Raw genomic sequence first — 15,901 nt, 5'->3', positions numbered from 1 at the left:
CGCAGGGGAGGTGCAATGATCAATGGACGTTGATGTTTTAAAAATACGGAACCATTGTTGACCTTATAAATAAATGTTTTACTGCCCCATTGAGCCGCAGATATCGATGGGCTGCAGTGGAATTGTAAATCCATTAAAGATCGCAACGATCGGTCGTTTATATGGTTCGGCGCTCCCGAGGGTTCCCCATGTCAAGAGGCTGACCTCGCGTGCCAGTATTCTCAATCGTTGAAGCAACCGGCTTAGCTACTTGTTGGTGGATTTTAAAAATATATCTTTCGACATCGATGATGTTCCCTGTCGGTCTGTCTGCTTGTACGCGCTCTCTCACGCCGCCGTACGTAGGAGATTTCAAGTGGGTACTGAGTTTTCCCTTTAGCTAGTTTAGCTACCTCCATTAGCAAAAGGGATATGTTTGGATGGTCTTTATTTGTGTTTTAACCTTGCTAGTGTAAATAATCGTTTCCATACCGAAAGTTAGCGCAACGAGGCGGAGAGGGGTTTTCCTTAGAAAGGAAAACATCATTATTCTCGCGTAAGGGCAGAGATGCTCCCGATCGTTCGTTTTGCTCTGAGAGAGAGAGAGAGAGCCGGTGGTACCGGTTTACCTTTGCGAGCGATCGTACGAGAGAAAGAGATCGCGCGAAGGAAAATCCCTAGTTTCCCCGTTCAGCCGACAGGAAAGGAAAATAAGCGGTGCGGAAAAACCACACCAACACCAACAGAGAGCCAGACGCAATACGCGACGATCGCGAGTTTTTCCGCTCCGGCAACGATCGGCGGGCAACGTGTAGGGTGAGATGATTGGGACAGGATTGGGGTGTGTAAAAATGTGCCGGGTTTGTTCTAGTTTCCCGAAAGTGTAAAATTTCATTTCGGTATCTCCGCGGCCGGTGGCGCATCGTCGTGGCGATGCGAGTTTGTCGCGATCTCTGCGCGCGCGTTTTGTACGGACGGCAAGCGACGAACATTTCGAGCGAATCTTGAGCATCCCAGTGTCCGGGGCATTTCGTGTGTGCAAGTGAGTGATGCAAAAAAGGGGTTTTCCCGTACAGTTTCACCCAATCACTGTGGTGTTGTGCGTATGGAGATGCCTTTTGTGAGAGTGATCGCTTTAGGCGTATATCAGCTAGTGTCAAACATAGATAGAAGTGTATAAATTATTACAAAATAGCAAATTCAGCAAGTGTAGTGGATGGGGAAGATTCCGCTTGAAATTCCAACAATTTGAAACGTGTGGGGATTGTGTCCTTGTCAGCGCGCTGCTTGTCAAATGGCCACCACTCAACCAGCATGATGATGTACCGTTTCGGAAAGGGAGTTTTTCCACCTCCAACTTGGAAATGTCCGGCCAGTCAATGTACGGTACGCAATTTTCAACCTCATGGCGTCACCACCATCCGTTTCCATGCAGCGCGCACCCACCGCGCCCATATTGTTCGCCGCCACTTGGTGGTGGTAAATCTAATTTTAAACCCCCGGCACAATCTCTTCTCTGCCGAGAATGGCTGCTGATGCTGTGGGGTAGAGGAGGAGGATTTTGTTTGCGCTTTATTGTTGTCATAAGGGTTTGTTCATTCTTTCGACTGCCCGAGCATTGCGATCATTTCAGCTGAAGTTACGGTGATGTTGATTTGCTTTTATGACACAAAATTGCATCTTTTATTTGCTTCTTTGAAGTTAGGATTTGCAAAAGAGGAGGGGGGAGGATGACAATTGAGAAGTCATCCACGGCAGGTATAGGACACGAGGCACGCTTAGGAAACCCTGTAAAGTAGGGCAATCACACTACTTGTTGCTGTCAAAACGTGATGATCGAGCATAGAGGAATGATAGGAACCCACGCATACATACAGCGTCTAAGTAGGCCAAATGCGATACGCAAAAATAAGTAAACAAAGCATCGGTGCGTTGTAGCGGTAGGTAGCGTAGGATCAGTTGTGGTAGCATTGTTCTTATCAGAGTTGTCGCTTCTTGTAGGAAAACTGTGAACCAACGAAAAGGAATGCATTTTAGTGTTCGATTTAAAGTGCTACGTGGTGAGGGTGCGTTTGCGAGTGCATCAGTGTCTCCATTAAAAGTGCATTAAAAGGTATCGTTGGGCAGTTTCTCTCTCTCTCTCCCTTTCGAGGGATAGTTAGTGTGTGTGTGTGTGTGTAGTGCCTTTTCCCGAGTGTCTGGAATGTTTCAATGAAAATAGAATAAAAAAAGGAAGAAGTTTGTGTGAAGTGATGCCACTAAGGTTCTGAGCATTAGTGCGTGGCTAAGGTTCAAACGTGTGTATGCGTAGTGCGTTTGTTTGGGGAATGCTTCAAAGTGTTTTTCGAACGCGTATTCTATAGTGTGGTGAAACGTGTGTTTGTGTGAGTGTGTGTATGTGTGTTTGTGAGGGCAATAGTGTGTCACCGTGCATCCAGTGGGGCCGAGAAGTATTAACCTGACATGTGAGTAGCATTAACTGTCGCAAGAAGGCAATAACTGTGTCACACGAAACCTCAGAGCTAACCTTAGAGTAAATTCATTTTGATTGGCTTACAAGAGCAGCTTCACTTTGGATTATAGCAAGCATTTGTAATATACGAAAAGGTCATGTACTGAAACAGGGCTCGACGAAATGCTATGATAAAACCAACCACGTATGAATATTTTTTTGGTGCTCCGATATGCATTACTTCTCGCTGGCACTGAAGATGATCCGCTCAAGATTAGTGAGAGGTGCCAATGAAGGTGCTAAGCTTGGGCGCGACGTGTAATATCTTCATCCTGCATCTACCGTCAGATACAGTCCGTCATAGTTCTCTCCTGTTTGGTCCCATCCCGCCGTATCCCTTTTGGTCGCTCCAATGCGACGCACTAATTGTCATAAATAAACGGCTAACGGCTGACACGCCGCTAGCGGGCTTGGTGACGATGGACGGAACCGCGGTTGACCGATGATCATTTACCGCCTGGCGGGACCGGTACCGAGCTACACTGTCAATCGTCAGGTACGGTGGTTGGACATTACGAATTCTACACCTATGCAAGGCACACACGCCACACGGGGGAGGGACGCGAATGAAAAATCTTCAAGATCTCACGTGTTACGCATAGGTAACGTCCACCGCGCGACGTCTGTAACGGATCGCGCGCCGCTGGTACGGTGTGCTTATGTCGCAAGTGTACCTATTCTTGGCCAACGGCATGACCCTTTTTGTCCCAAGCTGTCTCCCTCTCACACTCTCTACCACGTGTGTCGGAGACACTGGGCATAGCGGCGATCGTACGGGCAAGCTGATAACGCTGCCTGTACCACCGACATGCGACACTACCGTAGGTCTTTCAGTTCAGAAAAGAAATCGACCAAAACGAAACGCAGCAACGGCCCGAAATTAGCATTCTGACCAGCGCAAACGTCGTTAGCGCACGTTTCGCCGACCGCGAAGGAATTTCTTTCCGTCCCGGTGCGCGATAGAGATGTGACCATTGTTAGAAAATAGGCAACCGCGAGAGGAAAAACCGTTTGGCCAGGATTGGGTAAACAATAAACTCATTGACACTGGCCGGTTTGACGGTTTGAACGGGGATTTTAAAACAGAAAAAAGCTGTACTGAGAAATACCGAGAAGTAACTTTTTTCTTTCGTGCAGAACATCGGTCTTCATCAAAACGCTCAAGCACGCCGCCACTCAGGCAGGGAGCGACGTTGGGGATTAATAAATTTGCCATTTTTTTACGCTGTGAGGAAAGTGGCATACGTTTATGATACGTTGAGCTGGCAGGGTATTGTTTCTAGCATATCTATCCGAAAGCCAACGGCTAGCACGTGACAATCATCATGGGCTAGGGAAAACGGGGGAAGCGTAGCTTCCTCAAACAATTGAGTTGCGTGAAGAAATGTGAAACCCGGTGTCAGTTATTAACTGCTTGATTGTGTGTGTGTTTTATATGTTGGGTCTATTGGGGGGGGAGCGTGCACCATAAATGTTTACCGTAGAAGTGTATTTTGGTTTATGATTGTTGGTGGTTTATGATCGTTTAAATGTTTGATGAACTAGACTTGTAGCACACATTGCCTACAAGTCGTGGGTATACGACAGTAACGATAAAACAGGTCGAATCAGACAAGTAACACCTTTTGACTGATGAAGACTAGTCGTTACAGTTTCTAGATTGTTGGTAATTTGTATCCAAATCACTCCACGCTTGGAACATCAACTGTGGTAGAGATTTACACCTTAATGGCCATGTTATTTGTACCTACAGATCACCTTTAGATCATTCCCTTTAGAAAAATCTCCTCTAAGTATACTATGCCTTCCGAGCGCCATCTAGTGGCAACAAGGAGCAAACGTCTCTCTCTCTCTCTCTCGAGTAACTGACAGCTTTTGGAAATCATTTTGACACTACGCAGCTAATTAATTACAGCACTTTTCTCACATTACGGCAGCCACTACTTACACACCACCCGGCACCAACATGTGCATGTTCCGTTCACCGATGGCGCAAGAAATTGCACTCACCGCTCCTGCCTAGTGGTGCTAAAAGGCACCGATTATTGATACATGAGCCTTGCTGCAGTCTTAATCGATGCGTCGATCAAAACCCATGCGGTCCCTTTGTGCGGGAGGTGCTGCACGTTAGAAAGTTGTGTGTGTGTGTGTGTGTGCATGTCTCTGCAGCTGAAAGAAAGGGGCACAACATACGAAATTTCGTTAATGACGCCCGCGCAACCAAAGGTGCTGGCGCGCGCGCGCGCCAAAGGAAGTTATGTAAAGCAACGCCTACCCTTGGGCCGCCGTGGCAGTATTATGGCAAAAGGGTGTTTGTTTCGGTGTCACAAGAAAGCTCCCTCCATCCGGGGTTCGGGATTTCGGGAAAGAGGTTGGCTGTTTTATTATTATTATGCTACGATCATCGAATAAGGAAGTGATTTACGGGTTGATTGGTGCGTTGGCGCGCAAGGTTCGATGATGATCGCGCTGTAGAAAACCTTTTGGAGGAGAGTTTTCTGAGGAGGAGCTCACCTGAGAGCGTTCGGTGGCGAATGTTAGCTGGTTGGATAACGATTTCTGGATTATTAGAGGAAGAGGGAGAGCTAGATCCAGCTAGAACCAGAAACCGAGAAGAAGAGTGTCGGAAGGATGGTGAAAGGTATAAATCACGCCGCCGCTCGCCGTAACTGTGTCGAGCCGCTAAGCGCACCGGGTTGTTTTTTTTCGGTTATCGGAGCTCAGGTTTCTCCGTTGCTGCATTTCAAATTAGGATTCACACTAACGAGGTGCTAGATTTACGCATTAAAAGTTCATCGAACATTCGATAAGATATTACACGGGGTTTGTTGTCGTTTATCAATGGTGTTCTGGTAGTAGGGCGAACCGGGACTTTGGCAGCGATGAAGATAAACGGCCCCCTGGGATGGAAACAAAATGGGATACAATTTGAATGAGAAATGAAGATGTTTGGGTGATCGATCTGCAGCGAAGGAAAACTGGCTCCAAAAAATAAGAAAAAGGACATGAAAGCAGTTTGTAGGGCTGTTTGGTATCTTGTCAAATAAAACAGTTAGCCGTGTTTTGATGACACATCTACCGTTCTTCGTTATTTGCTTCTAGAAATTGTTGTCGTGAAAGCAGCTCGGTAGCATTTCCCCCGTCCAAAAATGACACATTCTTCATAGGAAAACTTCACATAAAATTGCTTCAAATCATATTATATCCACCGACTGGTTGGTGGCTAGTCGGTAATTTTCTCACTTCAGCTACGTTTACCTCATAATGCGATAAAAGTAAGCCGAATGATTAAATTTGAATTTGAATCGAAATGGTCAAAACCCAGTCTGGCCGGTTTAAAGCTCAGAACCCCGTCGACGAGATTCTTCACCGTCTGCCTCTATGCCGTTTCAGCGTTCTAATCCTGCCATAGCATAAGCCGCTTTACTTTGTTTGCGGCCAAATTATAGCCCTGTGCATCTGTGATTCTGCTTCGGCAGCGTAATCGGTTGTGCTCCATTTTTTTTTCGCCTCCCGATGTGTTGGACAGAACAAATTGTTCTCGTTCGCTCTCGATTTTCAAAGGGATGAGTTGAGTCTAGCACTGGGTAGCGATCCAGTGGCTGGCTGGGTGTAAGAAAGTAAAATTAGAAGAGTAAAAACACAATCAACTCACACACGCACCCCATAAAAAAAAACTCAATGTGTAACAGATCGAGATCGTGGAATGGAAATGAAATCGAAATTGGAAAGAAACAGGTCTCGGTCTTGGGCTGTTGTAGGGGCCCATTCTTCGCCTTAGGTATCATTTGACAACGGCCACTTGGTCCGGTTCGATCAGCGATCGAAGAAGATGCCTTTCCAAACCGAAAAAAAAAACACACTCCCCAACCATCTCCTTAGGGCGCAATAATAATGTTAATTGCTCGCCCAAGGTATCCAGCAGCCTTGCGATCGCTGGTCCGAGCTCGATAGGTAATCCGACGATAATTGGGTTGTTTGTTCTGTGGTTCTAAGCCTGGCGGAACCCGCGATACGCCTGGCTGCTGCGTTGGAACAGGTTTCGGTTAGTTTCTTTTGGAAGTTGCCGAGGTGGTTTTTTTATCTCTCAGTGTGTGAGTTTTTGTTGTTTGGTGCTTTGGCACGAGCGCTGCACTTTCTGCGGACTCATCTTATGGTTTTGGAGTTTTTTTTGTGTGTGGTATTGTTGTTCTTCGAGTCTGTTGGAAGTCTAATTTCTGGACCAGGCTCGTGGTAGTAGTCAATAATTTATTACATTGGCCGAATCGTTCAAATTAGCCGTGCGTGTGTTGTCTAGCCGTTATTGGAAGAAGAGAGTCTTTTGGGAGACTTCCAGGATTTGTAGTATTTGAATTTAAAATCATCACAAACTGGTAGGCATATTGTGGATTGCGTTAAGAACATCATTTGATTGATGTTAAATCAAATACAAAAAAAAAGAAATGATATTAATGCGAAAAGATTTAGAAGTCTTGAAATTGATAACAGTTTCCAGAAGTTCAAAAGAGAAGTCCTCATATACCATCAATAGATCCTAGTTTCAGATACAATACAGACGTCCAATGGAAACCGAATCTCGCTAGAACGTAAACTGCACGAAAAGCGGAGAAACTATTGAAAAATTATCGCGATTTCTAGAATTCGCAAATTAAACACACGTTTCACTGGCAAACCATCCCGCAAACTCGTAAACATCTTGTGTTCTCCACACCAGATGCTACACTCGAAAGCTTCCTAGATCGCATCGATCGACACTGGCTTCCCAAGTCACTCCTAATCACTTCACCTCGGGATGCCCAGCCGGCGGCCCCAGTATGTTGTGCATTAATTTACGATGTGAGCAATTAATAAATTTATCGTACTAATGAACGACGCACCGCTCTCGCTTTGAGTTCTGGCCTTCTGGCACAAACGTATGCGCGCGTGGAAACCTGATCGATTTGAAGAGGCAAACGTGGTTCCACGGGAGCGTATCCCTGGACGATCGCGATTCATCCTGCACATGGGAAGAAAGGTTTCGCTTTGTTAGCGATGCGCCGTCGTGTGAGATGTTTCCGGAACTATAAATATCTCGCGTGGATCTTGCTGGAGTGAAATGGCTAGCGAGAAGGTGACCGTTAATCGTGATGCTGCTGCCGCTGCTGCTGCTGCTAAATAACTGTTCCGTCGGTACGAAATTAGCAAGATCTTAACAGAGCTCCGACCCAACGGTATCGGTAGAGTTCTTGAGCAACCACCCAAGAACTTTTTGGCAGCGGCCGCAGACTAATGTGCGCCGAATTGATGTTTCCTGCTGTAAGCTGTCTGCTTTAATCGGGCACAGCATGGCGGGCCTAGGGCCTGGCGCTGTTTCGCTGCTTGCAATCATATCGTGATCGCTGCTAACGATCGTTTATGGTGATTGCCGTCCGGGCCACACCGGTCGATTCGGCGGTTGGGCTGTTGTGTTGTACTATCACCGCGCCCTCGGGAAATGTGCATCCAATCGTTTGAGGCTGCAAGTGAAAAGTGAAAGACGGAAAAACACACACAAATCGAAAGTCAGCTCCATATATATATCTCTCTCTCTTTGTGTCGGTCGCTCTTTGGAGAGAGTCATTTGTTTGTTTGTTGTACATGCGTTACAGGGCACAATTATTGAACGCAGGGACAGAGACACATGCACACAGCGAGGTAGAAAACTGCCTGCCCAAAGGGACGCATAGAGCGGTGGTAAAAATAGAGCACCTCGCCGGACGGGTGGAAATGCAATGGAAACCTTTGAACGCAATAGGCATACCGATCTAATAAGTTAGTTTCACCTTCGCGCGGGGTCTTGGTGGTTCGCGTGCAGGGAAGTGATTTGATTGATGGGGTTCGGTTCGACAGCCTGGCGAGCCTGGGGTTAATGGGTGCGAGGCGACAACCATGCACCGTCGCCGTACACCCGGAAATGGACGCGCATGGACGGACTATTTTTAGGGTGAAATTATCAATACGAATAAGGGAGCCGAATATGGAGCACCACGAGCAGTGAGTGCGTGCGTGCGTGAGGTGCAGAAAGCAGACTAGGTCGTTGAAAGAAAGCGGTTTATTTTGGGGAATATTTAATTTTAAAGATGACTTGATCTTTGCTGATCGTTGAATTGGAATGAGCTATGGATTTAGGTGTCGGTTTGTGGATACAAGAATGAATCACGTGCAAAGCATATGGCTTGAGCGGAAAAAGACACATTTAGCTACAAAGCGAGTGTTGTCATCATGGTACTTTTGTGTTTGTGAACTGATTTCGAAGATGTCAAAATATGGAATATCTGTGTTCCTCCGACGGTGATATTTCTTGACGTTTTGTTTGAAATATTTTGAAAAACAAATTCTCACATTTTTGGGCTTTGTGTGGTATTCCGTGTAATAAGAATTTCAAAAGACTACTTAGTAGCAAAGCCAGCTATGCCAGGAATGTTGGACTATTTATATACTCGCAACACAAGGAATTAAATTCCTTCCGAAACGAGCTACTTCACCGTACGGTACCGATCCGATCGCGATCGCTTGTTTGTCGTCAAACGATTTTTAACAGACCATTTACGACAGAATTTACGGGCGAAGCCCCCTCCCTTCTGTTGCACTTCTCTAATGTCAATCAGATGGGTGACCTCACCGCACCCATTCTCCCAGTGTGTGATATTTTGAGAAGATGTGTTTTGGTGCAATTTATGGCGAATCGCGTATCGTGGGACGACGGGAAAGTAAATTCCCGCGCAATTTAAATTGCACTGTACTTTATTGCACTTGGCAAAAATTGAATTGTATCATCTCTCACACACACACACATGGCTGTTTTGTGTGTTTGTTGTAAGCTGTGGGGATGAAAAAGTGTTGCTCATTTGGGGGGAAATGGCTCATCATCGGGTGCTCTATTCTTGCCACAAAACCATTGCTCAACAAGCACATACTGCACCTACGTATTGCACAACCGATGATCGCACGCGAGAGACGCCGATGGTTGGTTGTTTTGCTTCCTCGAAACGAAAGTTACCCATTTCGGCTCGGCCGGTAAGCACAAAACCTTCATGTGCTGTGGATGTTGACCATTAGCAAATGTTGCGCTTCGTTTCGAGCAAGGGGAAGAATTTCGGGTAAAGTTTGAGGCTTGTTTTGACACCCTCACCCACAATGCGAAAGTACATGCACGCCGATCACCACCACCACCACCTTCACCGGTCAACGACATCATCGATAGGGTTTCGCTAAGAAGGTGCCGCCACACACAAAACTTGACGAGGATGTTGTGGATCCGCACCTTGCGTGTGCTGCCAAACGCAAGCGCGTGTACCACGCCTTGGTTTGCGGTTTGAGCGTTCCATGAGCTCTCGTTTTTCCCTTCCGTTTCCTGTCCGGGCAACCCGAGTGCGACAATAGGGCGACGCATCCGATCACTTTCCCTTGGCAGGGGATTTTCAAAGTGCCGGAAAGCACACTAATTGAATGACGGAGAGACAGCGAGAAAGGTAGGACGAGTTTGCCGGACAGTTCACGGTAAACAATGATCAATTACCGATAATTGAAGATTGCGTGAGTGTCAATAGTCAACCTGTAACGGTCGTCGATCGATGGTTAGCACCATTAGTGGGGGGGCGCATACGAAATTGAAAAACAGGAATACGATTGCAAGGCGATTGGTATTTACTAGCATAGGAATAGAGGGGCAAATAGGCAATCGTAGTTAAATTTCATATCAATACGAACTTGTATTGTATACAGTACGAGATATAACGCTGCCTTGGGGAGATGACTCGGTAGTTTGATGTATAAGTGCGCAGGCTGTCATACGACGGGATGAGGTTCAATTCCAAAAAATGACAGGATTTTCACATTATTGTAACAGAGATCAAAAGGAGAAAATAAGAAGAAACGTATACATGAATCTTTACTTATTTATCCTAATATTTATGCAAATTGTTCGATTGTTAGTTTTACGCTCTAATGAAATATTGGAATTCCTTTGAGATTGTGTTTTGATAAAAGGCTCATTATTATTCAATTTCTAATTTATGTGTGGGCGAGTAAAAGATCAGGCGTAATCGCACGATATTGAGATACACCCCGCCCAATCAATAATACACTTCTAATGTAGCGTTTCTGCATTCCAGTTCGTGCCCGCCGCCGTGTTTTGCATGTCAGAAATTAAATTAATAATGATCTGAAATTAAGCTGTATCATTATCCGGCAAAGCAGCCCACAACAAGACTTTCACGCACGCGTAATAGACACCCGTGCCGAAGTGTGCAAAACATTCGATACACTCACTACACGCTTGTTGTTCGGTTTGCCAGATTCCATCGGTCGCGTCTGCTGGAGCTTTCCTCACCTGCAAGATCAAGATCGAGTGTGTGTGCGTGTGTGTGCCGAGTGTGTCGAAGGGAGTGACACCTACCATACACGATGCATTCGGATGCACCTGCACGATGCAGCCAGCACAGCCTACTGCATCGGAACCACTCCGATGTGGACCTTCCACCATCCGACAGTAGCTAGATTAGATTGCATGTAATTTACACCTCACACAACACTCGCACTCGCGGGAGCGTTCGCTTTCGGTGTCCATGTTGGTGGTGCGTTCATGTTTGGCTGATTATTTTACACACCAGACACCAGGGAGGGCAATGAAAGTAACTGAGCGGAGCGGTGTGGCGGTTATAGCCGCATCGCTTAGCCGCACTGAAAACGGTTGCCTTCCAGTTTGGTTGGGCCTTCTCCAGCGACGGAGCGACACACCGCGCCGGTGGTTCAATTATGACGGCGTTTAATTAATGGGCATTACGCAAGTGCTGGAACTCCTGGGTCGTGTTCCCGTGCTGAGCGGACCTGCTCTGTACGTGCGAATGTCACCGCGAATGAGGGTGAAATCCTGACGACAGGTCTGTGCCGCTTCAGGTACGCGTTGCGCGATTGCGTAATTTAATTATTTAGATGATGCTCTGTAAACGGTTCGGGCTACAGAAGGACATAATTAGCGGTGACCGTTTTCGCGTTAACTAATTTTTATGGCACCGTGTATGGAGTTTGGGGCGCTGGTGTATCTAGGCTGGAGGAGACTGCGACGGCTGACGCTACAGTAATGTTGGAATCATACGGGTTAATGAACGTTTTAGTGGCTTTGGGAAGGAATTTGTTCGCATCTTCAGCATCGCTTACTGTAGGTAGAAAGTACGTAAAGCGATTGAGTGACGTCTTCTTGAGAAGAATCACTTGCAATCTGGACTGATCTCGCAGATCAATCTATCATATATTACGCAATGTATAACTCTCGGTACTATCTTTCGATCAATCTTACATCAAACACTCACTTTCCACTGTATGCCGCTAGGTGTGTAACGGGCTCATCTTCTTCTAAACATTCCACACCACCGACACAACACATTCCTTCACACGCACGGTTAACACGCAACCGTCTCCTCTCTCGATTATACACACCTTTGAGCAGTGCGATCGTCGTGATCACACGGATTCATGCTCACGCGTCATTAATCTTGCACAAAATCTTGCAGCTCCAGACGGCTTTTTGGCTTCTGTGTGCGAGTCGTGTATGCAGACGACGCAATGGAAAGGTTTGGGCGAGCGACGATGGGCGCTTTCCGTCTCCGCTTGGTACCGTTTAATCGATGCACTTACGGTACGATTTGCAGTCGCGCCAGGGTTTTCGATTTCGGTTGAATGGTGCAGTTAATTGGATTTGATGTCAAAAGCAATTTACAATCCATCATAAATTGAGCGTAATCGAACATGAGGGGGCACACAGGGGAGCTCAATAAATTAGATTTTCTGCTGGTTTGTTGTTTGGTGCCTACCACACCACACTACAGGGAGCTCTGGGGTGGGATGGCACCGAAGTTCACATTCGGTGCATCGATAATTTCTTTCATCTTAAAGTTGTTTTATTTTCTGTTGTGGAGCTTTTGGTTTGTTTTTTTTTTTGGGGAAAACATAATTTAATGACCAAAAGTCTTGTTTTTTCGGAAAAAATGGCCAAGAAGAGTAATTAGGAAGCTTAGGAGCAGGTTTTATCGCGATGGAACAGGATCGTCATCCGCGATCGCTATCTTGGGCGGATGATGAAGCGACTTCTAAGTTCTGCTACCATTTTTGTATGTGTGGTTTGCTTGTTGGTTCTTTTCATACGTCCAAGAGAACATAAAACGGGATGACAGAGGAACAGAACTCACTCGTTATCTTTGCACGCGTACGGTGAGTTGGCACGAAACCAGATCAGGTTTCAATTTGGTTGTGTTTTGTGTCCAAGGGTTAACGTGATTTTAATTAGTTTATCTTTTTCCTTCAGGACGTTGCTGTCCCTTGATGGATCTAAAGATGTTAAGTCAGTCAGACGAAAATGTCCGTTTTAGTGCGATTTTTCATTGCCATTTGCTCGAGCATTAGTCAAAAGGCAGCTCCAGACGGTCAGGAATTACGAAATATTTCCTCTTGTATTCACTTTCACGTTGCTTTCCTGTACGAAACTCTCTTCTCGTAATACTGCCGACCACGGCAAGAGATTCTCCATCGCAAACTTGAAGCCAAGTGCCGTTCCTTCTCCCATGATCACAGAGGGTGGCTGGAAAGCCGATCGAGCGATCGTAACAGAAGCCTTTGCCCTTTTTTCTCCCCCAAGTGTGCACTTGCCCCTGAACTTCATGGCGTGCTTACACCCGGTACGCTGCCTGTTTCTAATCTGATTTTCATTTCTTTCGTGTTTTTGTTGCTGTTGTTGCAGGTAAGTGCAGCGGTAGCCATACCCCACGGTGGGTCAATTCGATTACTGATTCCAGCTTGCCCGGGGTATGGGCCACGATCAGCCACTCGCCGAGTGTACGAGATAACAATTATTATTGCACTTGCATTAGAGGCAACGGCCTGCAGTGAGCTGAGGGCAAAAAGGAAGGAAGTAAGTCCGCATGCTTTACCGAATTCCAAACCCGATCACCCGGCACTGGGGGTGGGTTCGATGGGGATGTATCGATCACTATCTCGGTGGTCAGGTGAACCTTGCAGGCGACTCCACGCTGGCAGCAGACGACCTTAAGCGATTGCAGCCAGGCAACTACCGCTAATGGAACTGCTAATTGGATAGTTTATGGAATTTTGCTAGAGGTGGGTCATAAAAAAGAACCTTTAGCTTCAGTGGCAGGTAGAGCCTCTGATCCTGTTCCCCGTAGCCGGAAGTGATTGCTTCGCCGGATGTGCCTTTTTTCGGGCCACGTCTCCAGGAAAGGTATTGCGTTGTAAAATACTTCAACGTGTATTGTGCGTGATGGGTAAGGAATTTTTGCAGATAGAGCCGCTTTTTACACACTCATGTGTCAATCTACCAACCGTGTGGTGTGCAATTGTCTATTTATTGCCGTTATGCTGTAGGTATTCGCTAGGCGTCATGCGGTCGTATAACGTTCAGCAGACCAACACACAACTAAACCGTCTGACTGGCTTTTGGGTGGAAAGGGATTTGATCATAGGTTCCGGAGCATTTATTTTTATTGAATGTTTATGCTAATGTGTACCTCGAGACGGTGGAGACTGGCGACTAGTCTCTTCGCAACGAGACGTCCTACGAAAACGGAACTCCACACCAAACTGTTACTGACTGGCTACGGCACGTAGAAACAACGCAGAGAGCTCGGTAATAGATGATCACCTTCTGAGGAGGCCGCTGTGTGTGCTGTTGTGAGGATCAAACAATGTCAATAAATATTAGTTTTCTAAATTACTAACACACGATTGCTTGCCAAAACCGCAAACAGACCGCTAGAGATGACCATCCCGTCAACCGAGAGCGGGAGGAACATCATGGAGTTTTGGAATTGTTTGGCGAATGACCGTCGGAATCTCTCTTTCCGAGATGACTTGGGGAGAAAAGAAAATTTGCCGACACTGGACATGCTCCCGGTCCAGCCAGCGGGAACATGTCCAGACGAAGGGGAGCTTTGTCATAACGACTTTCTGTTTTTGGACGCTTGCCAAACGGCCAACGACACTAAAACTTGGCGCGCCCGTTTCTGACGCCCGTGCTGGGACGGCTGGGCGCGTATCAAATCCAACCACACGGCGTGGCACCAAAAGGGAAGCTGTGGGGGTTTCGATTTCTGCGAGTCAACCGACCAGAAGCCACCCGAAAACGTTCCCCGTGTGTGTGTTTGTGTGGCTGGTGGTACCTTTCACTATCCCATGTCGGCCGGCGGAAGGTGTTCAAGTCCGCTGGGAGATTATGAAATCGCAAAGAATTCGTAATCAAATTCCGGTAGGATTCCCATTCAATGCAGCGAGGACGTGTGGCGTTCCGCATGACCGGAGCCCGGGCTAACAAAGCTATGACTGGCGTTTGGTGTTTGGTGCCGGGTATCAAATCACGTGCAAGAGTTCTGCGTGCGAGAGCGACGGTAAACGGATAGCGAAAGGTGGCCGGATCCCAAAACGGTCGCGCCCGGATCCATACGAGCTCCATACACGTAGCGGAGCGTATGGTCCGGCCGGCCGATTTCCGATAATGCCGATTATTGGACACGCCAGACATGGCTATTGATTTATGGGCCTGTAGGCTTCATTTCCTCCTTCAGCGTTCAGCGGGCGCGGACGGGTTCAACTTTCGATTTCACTCACCCGCCAACTGTCAAAAGCCGCCCGTACGTATTTGGAGGACGGAGCGGAACGGTTTGTTTCTGAACAGGGGAAGGTTTCTTTCTCCAAACAGTTTTTTCGATGTAGTTGGTGCCTTCATCTCTCGCAGGGAGTGTTATGATTTGGCGTCTTTTTTTTTGCTGTTGTTGCTGGGTTGGGTTTGGTTCAGGATCCAACACTGTTTTGAGCGGGCGCACAAAAAGGTAGAAACCGTAAACATGTTATTTGGTGAACCTGACAGCTGCCGTTTGTGTCATTTGTCGATCATAGCGTTGGTGGCTAGGTTAGGGGACTGAGCGGTTGGGAGGTTTTGGTGCGGGGCCTGCTGTCGTTTGATAACGTAATCGATCGCGCTCAATGATCAACTCTCAAACGAAGTTGGAGATACACGCATTGAAAGGGTATGCTGTGCCGAGTAATGTTAGGCGCTGTAAGACGTTGTGATTACAATTCAATTAGTGAGCCGGTGCTTGTTGGACTTTGCTGGAGAAAGATGTAATGCTGTTGCTTTTACAGTGTAAGATTAGATATGTATGTCTCCTCTATTAAAAAACTACACGATGTAGTTGGAGAGATTTCTCATAGATGGCGCTTTACGGACGACACTTATCTTTTTCAGATATTTGTATAGATTTGTACTTTAACTAGCATTCGTCGGAGCAGTTTTGAATTACTTTGCTTCTTTTCAGTGTTTTTACTTCATCCTTTATTTCTACTCCGCACGATAACGCTTTGACATTCAGAGATTATTATCTTTGC

Source organism: Anopheles merus, chromosome 2L (genome assembly GCF_017562075.2).
Source record: "Anopheles merus strain MAF chromosome 2L, AmerM5.1, whole genome shotgun sequence".
NCBI classification, from domain to species: Eukaryota; Metazoa; Arthropoda; class Insecta; order Diptera; family Culicidae; genus Anopheles; species Anopheles merus.
The sequence above is the reverse complement of the archived record's forward strand: the minus strand, read 5'-3'. Positions refer to the sequence as shown.